The following is a 16,105-nucleotide window of genomic DNA, read 5'->3' as shown; positions in this document are numbered from 1 at the left end:
GGCCATCCTGTTGAGGCTTATTAAAATTTTATTGTTCAACCCAGTTCCCAGTTGTCTGGCCGAAGAAGGAGTAGTTGACATGGGGAAGCGACATGAGAAAGTCGATGGAGGCGGGTGCCAAAGACACAATTGTGACGGCTGTAGGTCGTGGCACAGAAAAGGAGGCGGGTACAGGTGGGCGGCGATTGTCCATTGATGGGACAAACAAAAGGCAGGTGCAAAATGCGCACAAAGGAGCACTTACCCGGAGATCATCATGGCCATGAGGACGTTTCAGGGAAAGGCACCTCAAAGGGGGATTTTTTTCGATGAATTACAAGATGGCAAAGCGATGCGAAAGGAATCAAACCAAACCCCAAAATTAGCGTGAACAATTCCCGTGGCACTGTTAACTAGCTGCATTTTTTCACGCCAAAAACCCTGTGAGTCCCCGGTAATATTTTAATAAAAATGTCAGCTTACGCGCGCTCGACAGGTCGCGTGACATGCTGCCACAGACAGGTGGTGGTGACACAGCTCCAGTCTCAAGTTGGCCATCCATCCCAACGCAGCAGCAGGAGCATCCGCATCCTCCGCCCCTCTGATGTATTTATGATGAGCCCGAACTGATCTCCCTGTGTATGTGAAGCACGTTTTGCGATTTTGTGATTTTTTGCTGAAAATCCATTTGCCGCCCGGGCTTACAGTTTAGTTTATCTGCGTAAAAATATTTAAAGGACCCTCGTGGCCCGGCATCGGAAATCTGAAAATCTGCAAAATCTGGAATCAACGCATGTAGGCCTCATAATTCTGTCAGCGTCATAAACGCGTCGCTTGCCTCAACATGGCAGCTGCATGCGAATGGAATAATAAAAGAGGACACCCAATCTGGCAGGCCTATATGTAGCACCATCCCCGACCACTAGCCACCCATTCAAAATCCAAAGCCCACACTCGCACTCCACATCCAACATGAATCTGAATCTGCCCGACTTTATGTTTTAATTTGATTTGATTTGTGTTGTGTTGCGCACACTGTCGTATGTGCAAATATTGTTAAGGCAACCAAATTTGATTTATCACGCGCTCGCACCATTGGATTTTCCCCATCCCTTCCCTTTCACCATGGCGTCTTAATTGGTTTTTGGCGTGCGAATTTTGGGCGCGGAAATGGGCAGAGCAATTAGCTGCACTCCGTATGCCGCATGCCCATTTTGGGGGAGGAGGGCAACAGCGTGGGTGCCTGTTAAGTGGCCACAAGTAGCAAAAAGCTGCCAAGTTCGCCCTGGGCAAAGGAGGCAATTGTCGGCAAAGCTGTCAAGTGGGAGTTGCAGTGGAAAATGGGAAATGTAAGGAAAAACTTAACTGTGTTCATGCCGTGATTTAGTTTATAGTTTATAACTGCGAAATATTTTTTAAAACTGAATATTGGATTTTACAATTTATCCATCTTAAATTAGACCATGCTTCTTTTTGCATGGTCACACTATGCTATGTTTGTAATTAAGGTCACACTTGTCCCTACCAGAAAGGTCACACTGACCATCAGACATAGGCAAGGTAACACCATTTAACGCATTACTACAAAAGCAGCCTACAATTCGTAAATATATGTGTTAAATGCTTTAGCCTTTAATAAAAGATCTTTTCCTATGCACATTAATAATTTATTTGATAAATTGTAAAATTGAAAGGGTATTTTGGTTATTGAAATAAGCACATAACATATTCATGAAATTGAGCCCCGCAAACAAAAGGGTGAATTAACCGGTTTAAAAGGTTTTGCTGAAATCCCCGCTGTTAATCGGATAAATTGAGCTTTTGAAAACTCGGACAAGGACTGGTGTGAACGCGTTTAGAAGGCGGACAGCTGCTTTTTGCCAGTGGCAAAGTCTGCTGACTGTGCTCGGGATTGAACTGCCATTTTAATTATGCAGCAGCCGACGGAAGGCAGAAGGCAGTCGACGGTCGACATCAGCGGGCGGTTGTAACTCAAGGGCGCGCCGAGGTCAGGGCGCCTTGCAGAGCCTGCGAAATTAATATAAAATGGCAAAAACTTTGTGGGTGGGTGGCAGGCTGGGTTGGTTTCCAGCTACTGGCTAGCCTAACTCTGCCTCAATGGCAGATTGTGGCACGAATGCAGCCGCCAACTGCATAAAATTTAACGAGAGACCCCGGCTGGCTGGCAGCATTCAGAAACAATTTGCTGCAGATTATGAAAATTGCTTAAGAAATTAAATTGCTGCATTGGGTCTAGCTAGAAGCCGGGGTCGTGGAGCTCCAGAGTTGGGCCAAAGGTTTTGCGGTCGCAGTCGCAGTCGCGGTAACCGCGGGAAATTTGCATTTCCATTTGCGGTTACGGTCGACTCCTCCTGGCCCGGCGCCTTTTGCCTTTGATTTGCCCCGGCACGTAGCACGTAGCACGGAAAAAGGATTTCTGCTGCCTGTCCACTTTCTGCCTTGGTTACTAATTCAATTTGCAATAACAACAAGACCGACAGCGGTATTCTCTAATTATATTGCGGCTGGCCAAAAGCTGCTTAGGCCGTGAACTTTATTAAAAATATTTGCCCAAACCCTCGAACTCTGAGTATATTTACATACTTTTCCTGAGCGCGGCGTAAGATTTTTACGATTCCTAGACCATTTGGGGAGCCGAGCACGCGTCGAGCCTATAAAGTGGGCCCCCAAATTTGGCCCTTCTTTATATCTCCCCTCTTTTTTTACTGTTCAATTAGCATAATGGGCACACCAAAGAAATGGCGATTTTTGTGTGGGGGGAGCAGACAAGAAGACGCGACTCTGATCCTTTTGGCAAATAAATAAATGCATAAATATAAATACAGTTGCGGTTCGGGAACCCCCAAAATTCTCGGGTTGCCCTTTTTTCTTTGCCTTTGCCCTCTGTGTGGTCTTCCGTTCATTTTGAAAATGGTCAGCCGGCAGGCGGCACATCATTTCCGGTTTGTTTACGCAAATCGAGCACATTTCGCATAATTTCCTATTGCCAAATGCCCAGTGGGTGGGTGGTCGTGAGTGCTGTGCACGGCATGCCAAAGTTACTATACTCGACGAGCTTCACATATTTATATGTGCGCAATGTTTTTCTTGTGGGAAATTTTATGAAAATGCTTTCCAAATTGAATGAAAACATATTGACTGTGCCATGACGACGATGGCGATGGCGATGGCGATGCCGATGACGACAACGTCAAACGGCAAGAAAAACAACGTTGTTGATGGTTGACGGCGGTTCGTTTGGGGGATGGCAAAGCGTTTGATGTTGGCACTGCAAATACATGTCCCTCTGTATTTGCCTATAAGTCGGCATGTAGATGTCTATGTGTGGGTTTTGAATCTATGTGGGGTATACCCTTGTATCTATGTGTTATCGCCTGCTATTTGTATTTGCTACCCGCTGTGTGCACAAGTGTGTGTGCTTGGGTTGCGGGGCTATTTCTGTGGTTTTTTGAATATGTCTCATTTGAAATTGTTCCCCTGCTATTTGCCTGGCATTTCCCTTTTACTTACTTATCGTGCAAATTCCAATCCTGGGACAAACATGCTCCTTGGAATTTGATTTGATGTCAGTCGAGAATAAGGCAAGTACACTGAGGGCACACTGACCGCACTGGCTAATAAACAACAGGGCGCATAAATTGTTGGCCTAGCCAACATCTACTGTCCGCCCGACTGCCTACGCCATGGCCAATTGGCTGCAATTTAACAAAATGCATCGGAGCAAAGGACCGACGTCCGAGGACCAAGGATTGAGAGCCGAGGACCCAGGGTGGTAAATCCAAAACAAAAACTAAAATAAAGTACGGAAAAAATGACGAGAGAATGTTCAGGAAGCAGCAAAATGAAGCCAGGCGACGAAGGGACGACGATGGGAGATCAAGCGTCGGAATGTTGTGTACTTTCCCTGCACATATATCCAGTTTCTGAAGAACAGATTGCTTTAATAGTTTAGTTCAGGAATTTTCTGGCGATTGGGTTCAGGCATCCATTCAGTATTTCCTATCAGCTCTGGTTGTATTTAAGGGTATTTTTGCTATTTTTCTATGGATTAAATAAAATAACAAAAGAGTTTAGCATTTCATACTTTCGGATTTTGTAATAAATGTAATCTCTTTAAAATGTTGAACAAGTCAGGAACTAAGGAAACCCAAAACTGCATTTCCAGATTCCATAAATTGGGTAATTTAATCCCGATTTGGATATGGGATACCTCTATGAGTTTGTGTTTGAATTCCCTAATAATCTGCATTCAAATTTCTGTATTTAACGAGGGTCGAAATTTTAGCCCATTTTCATGTTCGGTTTTTCCGTATTTCCAATGGCTTTCAGTATGAGAGCCCAGAACTGCACTTCCAGATTCCATAAATTGGGTAATTTTAGCCCGATTAAGACGTGGGATAGCTCTATGAGTTTGTGTTTGAATTCCCTAATAATCTGCATTCAAATTTCTGTATTTAACGACGGTCGAAATTTTAGCCCATTTTCATGTTCGGTTTTTCCGCATTTCCAACGGCTTTCAGTATGAGAGCCCAGAACTGCACTTTCAGAATCCATAAATTGGGTAATTTTAGCCCGATTTAGATGTGGGATACCTCTATGAGTTTATCTTTGAATTCCCTAATAATCTGCACTCAAATTTCTGTATTTAACGAGGGTCGAATTTTAACCCATTTTCATGTTTGGTTATCCAGACTTAAAATGGTTTTCAGTCGAGAACCCAAAAACTGCACTTCTGATTCTATAACTTGTCTAATTTTATCCTGATCTCTATGACTTTGTGGTTGAATTCTCTAATAGTAATCTCTAATTACATTAGGTTCAAAATTGAAATCCATTTTTATTTTCAGTCTCTTTCGAATTGGGAACCCCAAACTAGACACCTAAATTTCAAAATAAATTACCTAAATATTTGATACATTTAAATTTATGACGTGATTACCCAGATTAAACAAAATAAATTAGGTTGCAAAAATTGAGATGTCTACTAAGACAAAGGAACTTCTACGACCAAATAGGGCAGTGAAAATTCGACTTGCTTGCGGTTTGTTCCTTATCCCATCATGAGCTTTGTTTGACAAATGCTTAGGTGGCCCCGGCTCCGGCTCCGCCCATTCCGATTCCATATCCTGATGCTGATGCTGGGACCGGCAGGTTGTCGTTTCTGTCGCTGTTTTTGCCATGTACATATAAATAACATCCTGCCTCTGCTGGCTGTCTTCCTTTGACTTGCCGTGCATAATTAAATCAGATCACATTTTAAAATTCCATTTATATTTACCTCTTGTCGGACCCGGGTGTCTGTCTCTGTCGTCTGAGTCCTCCGGACTCGTAAATCATGATTAAAAGCTTCGGGCGACAGGGCAGGCCGCCCAACTACTATGCCTAACACGTAGCCAAAAACCAAAATAAGAAGAAATACAACAAAAAAATAGGGACAACAACGGGGCGGCAGAAACTTCAAATAAAAAGCGATGCGGCCAGCAAGACGACAGAGCCGGCAGAGCTAGTTGCCGCAAAGATGGCCGAGAACTCTGGGCAAGATTCAATTCTGGAGATACAAGTGGCAAAAGAAGAGCAGTTTCTGCGGTGACTCACATCTTCGCCCGCTAGAAAAAGGGTGGGCAAAAAGCGGGAGACACACAGGGCAACAAACAACATAGAGCTCTACACAAAACACAGAAAAAAACAAGCACAAACTGAAAACGTGATATGGCGGGGTAGATTGTACAATGTACATATATGTTGCTCGACTTGTATATAAGGCGAGATAAATCAAATGTGGCGAGAAATTGCAACAACAATGGCTGGCGAAGCCAAGAGAAGAGTCGCCTTCAGGACGGACAAAAAAAAGAAGCAAAAAAAAACGGCCAGCCAAAGCGAAAATGCGAAAAATTTATCCAATTTGGTAAAAATTTAGGTCACAGCCGGGGTTCCTCTCCTGGAAGCGCCAAAAGCGCAGCAGCAGCATCCAGAGGACAGCCACAGGAAGAGCTCAAGTGCAGCAAGTCCTGCTGAAGCCATTGTCTCGCTCTCGTCGCTTGTTGTTGGTCGAGGAGCCAAAGAGCCGAGGAGCTATTAGATAGCGTGAATTTGCACTGGCCAAAAGGACGAAAGGATGCTACATACTATACTCTATACTCTCTAACTAACTAACGAAGCCCGACGAAACCGCATGGAACGAGAGGCGCAGCCGGCACAAAAGTGAGCCATGATAAATATGGCACAAGAGGCCCGGGCAAAATATAAACATAAAGCATAAAACTGAAGGACCATGGACCAGGGACCAGGATTCTCTCGTTCTGGTCAGAGTTCCAGAGTTCGGTGAAAGTTTGCAACTGCCACTGACATTCCCAGCGACACATATACAATTTACAAAGGCCACCCCCCCCGAAGAAGAAGCCCATTTACTGACAACTAATAGCACATGAAATGAGTAAATTATCGCACACTTGGTTGGGTGGCAGGGAAAGCAACTTGGGGCCCCCTGCCCCAGTCAGCTAATTTGCAGTGAAAAGAAAACCAACAAGCCACAACATTGCGTATACGTGATATTTGCACTCGGTGAGTTCCACCATACCCTTATGCGATGTGGCTGCCAGTTGGAAGATAAGCGAAAAAGTGCAGCGTAAAAAATCGAATGCATATTTCACAAACATAAAATGACAGAAAAAAAAACCCAGAAGGTAGAATAACCAGAAGGTGAAAAAGGTAGAATGGCAGAAAGGTGGCCAAGTGTCCTGTGCCCTTGCAGGAGAAAATAGCATTTTCTGAATTACTTCGCACGATATGAACTTTTGCAACAAGTCTCAATAATTCTTAAGCTGCCAATGGAGGAAGAAAAGGAAGAATCGGGCGCACTGGGCTGTTGCTCTGCATTAAATCAATGAATCGAACGGGCAACGGATGTCAGTGAGTTGCCATTTTGAGAAATTAAAAGTGCCCGTTGCCGTTTTCATTTCCGCCCTGCCATCCACTCGCTTCCGGTGCCTGCGGTCACACTGCTCTATCGCTGTGCCCTTATTTCAGGTAATTCCCCAAACACAATCCTATTAAAAAGAAATGCGTAAGGATACTGAAATTACTTTCGCCAGCCAGAGACGAGGGCAAAGGATCCCGGTACCTTTGAATGCCGGACCTTGGGACCCCAGGAAAGCCGCAAAGCACTCGATAATGATGCCCCCCACGCTGATGCGTCCGATAATAAGCTGCCTAATAACCCAAGGCGACCTGCCGAGACGTTTATGGGCGTGGCCCCCGGAATGGGCGTGAAGTCCTGCTCCTGCGGTGCCTGCTGTTCCGGCTGCTGCTGCTGCTGCTGCTCCTTTACAGTTCGTCAATTTTAATGGTTCCGGGGTGGACACACTCGGAAATCGCTGCTAAAAGTAATTCACTTTTATATTAAAAAGATTTTCGTTATGCCCGGGTAGGTCGCTCATTTGCATGGCGTTTCCTTTTCTTGTGTGTGTTCTGGTCCCTTTTGGCTCGGCGCGAAAGTAATAAAATAAACAAGTGTCCTGGAACAAAAAAAGAAGATGAAAACCAAAAAAGGACGGCCTGCAGTAAAAACCGGGTCTACACCAATGTCCGCCGACAAAATGGTGTGAGTGATTTATATTTTAATTCAAAAATGAATTATTTAGCACACTTTTTAATTCCTTTTAGTCCCCTTCGCTTTATTACGGCTCGAATCTGAAATTCTGATTACTTTTTATTTGCTTTCATTTCGAGAGTTTATTGCATTTCGGTTCGGTTCGGTCCGCAAAGAAATGCAAATATTTCGGCTCATTATTGCGCTACATTTAACACGGCCAAAGAGGCCTAAAAGCTGTTGACAGTTGGACAACATGGAGTCGAGGGACCCTCTGAATATATATAAATTATACAAATGCCATCAGACAATTTGCTGCTTAAACGTGCAATGACGTGGCGCGGAAATGGAAAAAAGGACTTGGGCATAACATGCATAATAAGGCACATCACCCAAGGACTCCTACCCGGGATAACTAGTTCCTGCGCTGCAATGTCTGCAGCAGAAATTCTTCATCATATGCAAAACGAAATCTGGCGGTTCTTAAACAAACCATTCCGCGACTTAGCAACCCAGTGTGGTGTTATGCCCGGCATTATGGTGTGCATAAAAGCTGGTTATAACCATTACTTGGCCGGCTCTGGGGGCTCGGGAGTCTGAAGGTTCTGGGTAAATGCCTGTGAAATCGACAGTAAATTCTGCATGCTCTCTCTATGTTGCAACTGATTATTACAGACACATAAGCAGCCCGGGGCTAACAATCCTCGGGCCAAAAACAAAAAAAACGGGAGGAGAAAAATACATATAGATATTGCGGGGGCAGGGCCAACAAACTGCGAATAGAATGGAATTTTCAGTGTCCTGGTCGCCAGACTGCAGCGAAAAAATTTGAATATAAAATGCGTTATGCTATGGGATTGACAAAGGGCGGGGGGCGGTGTAGAAGGGCGAAGAGACCGCCAGATCCTGCGGCAACAATGAAATTGCGTATGTAAATTTCATGTCGTTACCAGCGGCAGAGGCGGCAGCAACAGCAACATTGCTGAAATAATTAAAGTGGAATGCACCCGCAAGAAAAATAGAGAAAAAATCGCAACACGGCCAGTTTGGAGTTGGAGTTTTGGTCGCAATCGCAGTTGTCCTTAGTTTCCGGGGTCCTGGTCCTGGTCCTGCTCCTGTTTTGTCTATTGCCAGCTTGGCAGCTTCTTTTTTTCCTGCCGCGCGCGACAACTGGGGTCCTTCGTCCATATGCAAAATAGAAGGCAGCATCTGCTCCATGCTCCTTGCATTGCAAATGTGCGGCTGCGACAGCGAGACACTGACTGCAACTTGTCAAAAAATGTCGCAACAACTGCGAAGGCAGCTGGAAACGGTTTGGCTTTGCTTTGGCATAAATATGAGTGCCATCAAATTAATATGCACGGCATATGGCGGACGATTTTGTGGCACAACATGTTAAGTGCATTCAGCGGCAGATGCTGCAGCTGCACTTTGCGAATAAATGTGGGCCAAGAAAGGCGAAAGAAGTCGGAGATAATTGCGGAGTTTACAGAAAAATAAGTGAAAGGGCACTCAGAATAGGGTTTTAATTAATTTGTATAGTTTGGATATAATATAGAGTTTATAGAGAAAGTCTATAAAGGATAAGAAAAGGATCATAAAATGAAATTTACAGGGGTGACTACAAAATACAGTCGTAGAAATAAAACGGAACCTTTAAGAATATTTTTCAAGGCATACATAAGCCTAGTTTTTCCTAAGTGCCTTGCCGTGATGCCCTGGGACAACTGCATAATGCAGGCAGGACTCTGGGCTGACTCCTCGGCATCTTGGAAGGTTTTTCACGCTCCTTGAGTGACGAGCACGGATGCCCGGCGTGAGTTATGATCCTTAGCCGCATAGCTGCGGCTGGCATGGCAGAGATAAAACTCCACCTCCATCTCCTCGAGCGTTTTTCGAGTGTGCACGAGGAGCTGGAGCTGCACGAGCTGGCAGGAGGAGGAGGAGCATCCCCATCCGGAGCTGGAGGAGCGTTTAATTTGACTCGGAGTTGGCACCCGCAACTGTCCACGGGTGTGAAGCTTTTAGCGGAATTGTCTGCGGCGTGTGCAGTGTGTGCACATGTTGCACTGCCAGCTCAAGTGTGGCAGTTGAAAAACCGAGCGGGTCCTGTCGCCCTCACCTGTGTCCTTTGTTAATATTTCAAATGGATCTCACCGCAACACCCCAAAGCGGGTGTGCTTAATTTAAAAGCTTTTCATTAGAATCTCAACCGACAAAAAAACAAAATGCCAGCTGTCAAGGCTGTCGAATGCCAGGATTGGAATACTTGAAGATATTCATATGCCCACCCCAGAGATGTGTTATCTCCTGGCTAATGACATGTGAAATGTGTTGATAAAAAGCCTGGCACTGGGAATGGGCACTAAGACATTATAAATTTGCGTTCCGAACGTTTGGCAGCTGTTGATTCAGTCCACTCAACGCATCAGTGAGCAAAAAGTGGCCCAGCTTAGTTTTCGGTGGGGTGTGGGGTATGAGGGGGAGTGAAAAAGCCGGATCAGCCGTATCGCAACGAGGCGAAGAGCCGCCCCCGCAAACGGTTACGGTCAAAAGGGGGGGCGTGGTGCTGCCCCTTTTGGCCCCTTTGCCACATTAGCCACGCATCACTGGGCACCCGGACTTTCGGGCGAGGAAGGCAGGCTGGAAGGCAGCTGCTGTCGCATTTGATTAGACTTTGTTTGCTCTTCCTCACGGGTCTGGTCAAAAGGATATTGATAAAGGCATTTGTATGCTTGTATCTCTGTATCTAGGTATGTGCAGAGGTGCGTTCCGAAAGTTGAGTCAAAGGTTTTTCGCTTTGACTCGTAATTAATTTGCTTTGTTTCATCCGCTTGGCTGGGCACTGGGTGGGGCGTGGCAAGTGGCAACCGCTGCCAACTGAAATGGCCCTTCGGCCTGGGCCATAAATTATTTTATTAAGCCACTTCGGCCGGCCCTTCGGCACGCCCCAAAGTTATGTGAATTATTTTGCAAAAGTTAATTTCATGCAATAAATTCTAAATCGCGTTGGCAACATTTCATCCTCCTGGCGGCGATTTCGATTTGTTTTTCTGTAACTTTTTTTTCGTTTGGTTTGCAAGGGCGCCGTGTGAAGTCCAGATCCTGGCCCAAAAGGTATGCAGCATAATTACATTTTCAGCAGGTGATTAAATGGGCCGTAATTGTTTCTGGCGCTCCTGTTGTTCTTGGCCCCCACTAATAGCCGTAATTAGTGGCTGATCCCTCGGCTGAGGGATGAGTCCCTATGCCCCAGGGCCAGGCATTCGAGAACTCCTGAGCCTGCTGACTTTAATTTATGCCCGCGTGTCTGCCAGTCGTTTGTTGGCCTTCCTGGGGCTACATTTAAATTACACAAGCGATCCGAAGTCTCAAGTCCCGAGCCTCGAGTCTGGAGTCTCGAGTCTCGACCTTTCCATTCCAGTTGTCGGGCAATAAAAGTTTTTCACTCAAAACAATAATTGAGCGACATTGCCGGCCCACTTGACTTGGGTGTATGTTGGTTGGTTTGTTTGTTCGTTGGCCTGTGTTTGTCCTGGCTGCCTGGCACTCGGGGCATCAATAAGCATCGCTTGATAAATGTCCAATTTAATTTTGCTCTCTTTACTTATCTCCGGGACTGGCGCTGTGCCTTTGATTCGGCCTTGCCACCACCTCCACCCACATTTCTTGCATGCAGGCGGAGTTTTTCCAGCTTTTCCAGCTTTTTATCCCATTCTTCTTCGAATTTTCCCTCCCCTTTTTTTGCCGATTTTATTTCGTTTCATTGGCACCATTTCTTACACTTTGTCGGCTTCTTTTTATGCGCTCTGTAATCACGATACGAGCGAATGAATGGCATATTCGTTTGCCACTTAAGCAGATAAGCATTTCAGCAATTGAGCGTCGGGATTATGGAGAGGAGTTCAATTTATAACCTGTAAGGGGGCGAAAAAAAAATTTGTTAAAAAATATTACACGGTGAGTTTATGGCCGTCACTCACCTGTTGCTGGATTGAGATTGCCGGTCGGTGTTTTCCCCGAGTCGAGAGTATCTTACAGTCCCCTATTGGGCGGATCAGTCCGGTTTTTTCTTGGCTTCCCCACATCAATTCCATGATTTTCATTTTTTCCCCTCTCTGCTGGCCAATTTATTTTTCCCTCCATTCTTCTTGGGTTTGGCTTTGGGTTTTTCCTCTTTTTTTCTGCAGCTTGCGCTTTAAATGTAATTTAATTCGTCTTCCATTTCTACTTGCAGACACTGCCGCCAGCAGACGGCGTCTGGCGCCGGAACTGTCTAGCGGGTAAGAAATATGCTGAGGCTTTGATTTAATTGAACTTGCGTCATTTTCCCCCACCACACCGCAAATGGAGCCCGGCCGCACTCGAGTCCGTATCCGGATCCGGGAACTGTGCATCTGCTCCATATTTAAAATACGGGGGCTTATTAAACAGCTGGCGGGCCAGAGACGAACGGGGTCCATTCGGTTTGGCTAATGGAAGTCTGACACTGATATCGAGCGTGCTTGCCATGCTCCTGCTGCTGGGGTGCACTCAAAAAACTTGACAAAGCTTATAGTCTAGCATAAAAAGTAAAGCAAATCAAAATCTAAATTTTTTGATTTCAAGAAATATTTATTTATTAATGCTCACGTAAATATATATTTAATTGGGCTACTGTACTGTTTGTTCAGTTTGACGAACCTTTACTTTCTTTTTACCAATTAATACAATTTTTATTGGACTTTTTAAATAAAAACACAAACATTTTTATTTGTTTTCCAATTCGCTTATTTATAAAAATTGTGAATGCTAGATAAAAATCAGTTTTACGTGTTACTTTCTTAACTAAGTATTAAGTATTTAAAACGAAAGTAAAAAAACCTTGTAATTACAACCCATTCAAATTTTTACAATGGAACATTACATTTTATTAGGAATTATTCTGCACTCATAGAATGAAAAAAAACAAATAGGAATTGTTAAAACATTTTTGAGTGTAGGCCATGATGGTGCCACATGTGGGCCAGCATTGAGGCTAGTAAATATTGTCTCATTTGGTATGCTGTGTGCCGTGGCTAAAATCAATAAATCAAAGCTGGCCAGGATGAGCTGAGGTGGGAGGAGACGGAGCAGAGGAGCAGGAGTAGGTGGGCCTGGGAACAGGGTCTTGAATGCGACGTCACGAATGTCGCACTCCGGCGCGTGCCTTGGTCCCAGCTGGAGCTGCCAAACATATTTGCGTGCGCCAATGCAAACAATGCCGGGTGCCGGGCTTGCCAGCACCCCCAATCACCCCTAGCCACCCCTCACAAACCCCTGACCACCCAGAAGAGCCCCGCCAACTATCGTTTCAAGGCCGCCTGCTCATACAACCCGCTATCACAGCCCGCATTGATAGCCTGTCTAATGTTTACAGCAGCTTCCCAGGCCCAGAGGTCCTGACCTGGCAACAGGTTGACCCCAAACCCATGCTCCCCCACCACCCACGCCTGGCATGCAATGCAAACTTTAACATTGCAGCCCAATATATATAGATATACATATATACGAACCATATCCCATGCATATGGGGTCGGGTCGAGTTGGGTATTTGCCTGCATGTCAGCTGGGGACGGAGCGACCACAAAGGCAAATACGCTTGGCTAAAACTTGAAGCGGCTCAAAAGTTTCACGTTTTAAAGGCTTAACCCAACCCTTTTGGCCCCCGCCCCCCGAGAGCGGCTGTGCTGGTTTTTTATGCGCCGCTCTGTGGGTTTAAAAAGCAATTCCGCAACTGTTTTTGCACACAGCATATGTATACGTACGCCGCTGCCTTCACATATATTCGCTTTCGCATTCGCATTCGTATATTCCCATATATCCCAGCGGGCTGGCAACAAAGCTACCGAGCCGAGCAGATCCCAGGATCCCATACGAATACCACCCTGTCAGGCCGAGCATATTCCATTTTCCATTTCCCAGCTACCAAACAATGCTGTCGTTATCGTCGTTTTCACTTCAATTAAAAGTTGGCAACTTTTCTTGCCATGTTTACCTAACTTGGCAAGGACGAAGGAGCGTGGAATGATTGCCATTATGCAGATTCGTATGGCTGATTACCGAATTACAAACTGTAATGGCAGCAATTGTTTTGCTCCCGACTCCCAACTTTTCCATATGCCACACGTAAATGGCAAGTAGGCCGCAAGTTGTCACTGCAAAAGGGAGGAGAGCCCAGGAACCCAGGAACCCAGGAGCCCAGTCACTAAATGCCTTCAAACGGTAGAAATGCTTAGGGAATGGTATGTGGGTGACAGGGAACAATGTCATGCAACAATTTGCAGCAGACACTCGGCGACACCCACCCAAGCTCACACATAAAGAAGGTCAGACCTTAAAGCACGTATCCGCCGTGTGGGCCGAACGACTTCCGTGCTGTTCACGCCCCAATGCGTTTGCCCTCCGCCCTAAGCCCCAGCCTTCCGCCTCCCGCCTTCCGACCCGCTGATCCCACTGCCAGGAATTTCCGCGAACGTTAATTGCGACAAGCCAGCAGCACTCGCTGGGGGGCCAGAAGAGGAGCCCAGCCAAGCCAAAGAAATGCCATCTGCTTGCACCTGGAAATGGCTAGAGACAGGTGCACGCAACTGTATAACAACTTAGTTGAGGGACTTGCCGCCCTCAAAGGAAATACTTAAAAAAAGAAATGAGTAAGAGCTAAAAAGACTCGGCACACATACGCATTAAACATGATATGAGACGTCCCCAGACTTTGCCAGGTGCACTCGTCTTTTAGGGGAGCCGCCCTAAAACTATATATTTACCAAATAATTACTTACATTGTAGGTGCCTTTGCTCTTATGGGGGGAATCCTACCTTCGTAACCATTTTTTATTACAAACTTTAGGAGGGTTGTAAGTTCCGAAGGGGAGAAGCTTTCGATTAGGTACAGGGGCTAACACATTTTATCTTTGGGTAGGTGTATGTTATGAAGAAGATAATTAAGATTATCGATTATTTCGATAAGAATCATAAAAATTGTAGGTGCCCATCAATGTTTATGGCATATAGTATCAACGTAAAAGGTTTCATCTTATAAATACTAACCTTAATTCACACAATGGTCGATATGCAATAACAACCTTTCGATAAATTAGATAACTGGATTATAATCAAATTACAAAACTATCGATATTTCGATATATTGCTAATTTCGGCCATCTCTAGCTGGAGGGGTCATGCTCCAAGTCGACCCACTGCGAGCTGCATATGTTGCAATCCAGGCCAGGATGAGTTAGGGGATAACCATTTTATAGAGGTGCCATTTGCCATTTACTAGCCGCCACTCGCTTCGCTTCCTTGCCATTGAGGCTCCCTGGCAGTTTGGTATCATTAAAATTGATTTTGCCGAAGGATGCTGTTTGGGGGCTGCTGAGCGAGGGGAGGCCGAAAGAAAGGACCGAGAAGCGTTGGAAGTTGGCTTTTCTATTTGCCAAACACCAAGGAATTTGCTAAATTGCTTTTCAGCTTGCTGCAGCAGTCGCAGCAGCCCCTGCACACCTGTCCGCAAAGCCAGAGGCGGTGCTAAGAGGGTGGAGAAGAAGCCAACGGAAGCGGTATCGGTAGCTACTTGGGATGTGCGTTTGGTTTTGCAATTAGTTTTTGCCCCGGGCCAATGGCAAAAAGTTGCAATCGCTGCTTAGTCATACAAAAGCGAAAGCAACACAAGAAATGGATGGAGAAAGGAGAACGAAGAAAGGACCTAACACTCACACACGCAAGCAAAATTCTTTTTATTGTGGTCTATTGTCGAGTTATTGTTGCGACTTTGGCAACTGTGGCAAAAGCGATTAAAACTGCCATAAAACCTGAGCCCATTAATAGCGCAATAATATTATCAGCTTATGTTCCGATGCCTCATGCGATTCATTCCCTTTCGACGAACTAAACTTTGTCTCTTGTATTTTCATTAACATTTATTGGTTTTTTACTTAGACGTCGCAACGGAACATAATAACTTGGTCCACACACACAACCTATCTCATCCCAGGGGCAGCTGCAGGTCCTTCAGCCGCCTCCTTTAGGGTATGTGGGCCTGGTGGTGGCTTTGGGAGGGCCCACAATATTTCGCGGTCGTATCAGCGTCATCATAAAATAACGTTAATGACGGCAACAAGGTCGTAAAATCAAAATTTCTGCTATTTCAACGCTGAAACCGCTGTGGCTGGGAGTTGCTGAAGCTGGCAGCTTAGCAACATTGTTGATATGAGACCAGACCCGGCCATGCCAAACCAGATGAAACGAGATGATGGCGATGAGGTCGGAGGATTGGAGGACTCGTGGACTGGCGGACCGGAGGACTGGAGGAGAAGGATATGGTGAGACGGATACTGAGAGAGCGACCCAGACTTTTGCCCTTGCAAACCAGCAGGCGCCGACATGATGGCCTGGTTACAAGCCGCACAATCAAACGCACACAGACAGGAACACACAGCCCGCAATGTTGCTCCGCTGTAACATGTGGCGTATGCGTAATACCACGGAAATTTAATTACT

At 45.5% G+C, this 16,105-nt stretch overlaps 1 protein-coding gene across 5 annotated transcripts in view; it reads left to right on the top strand.

Annotated features, from left to right (window-relative positions):
- LOC108024736 (uncharacterized) overlaps positions 1–16,105 on the top strand; it is a 61,560-nt gene that overhangs the window by 15,099 nt on the left and 30,356 nt on the right. For 3 of the 5 annotated variants that reach the window (XM_050889077.1, XM_017094833.3, XM_017094832.3), the window contains exon 2: positions 11,826–11,871. The exons of the other annotated variants lie outside the window; for them this stretch is intronic. The gene's annotated coding sequence lies outside the window, so the exon portion shown is untranslated. The remainder of the gene's footprint in view (positions 1–11,825; positions 11,872–16,105) is intronic. 5 annotated transcript variants of the gene reach the window in all.

Source organism: Drosophila biarmipes, chromosome 3R, assembly GCF_025231255.1.
Source record: "Drosophila biarmipes strain raj3 chromosome 3R, RU_DBia_V1.1, whole genome shotgun sequence".
NCBI lineage: Eukaryota > Metazoa > Arthropoda > Insecta > Diptera > Drosophilidae > Drosophila > Drosophila biarmipes.
The sequence above is the reverse complement of the archived record's forward strand: the minus strand, read 5'-3'. Positions and strand labels throughout refer to the sequence as shown.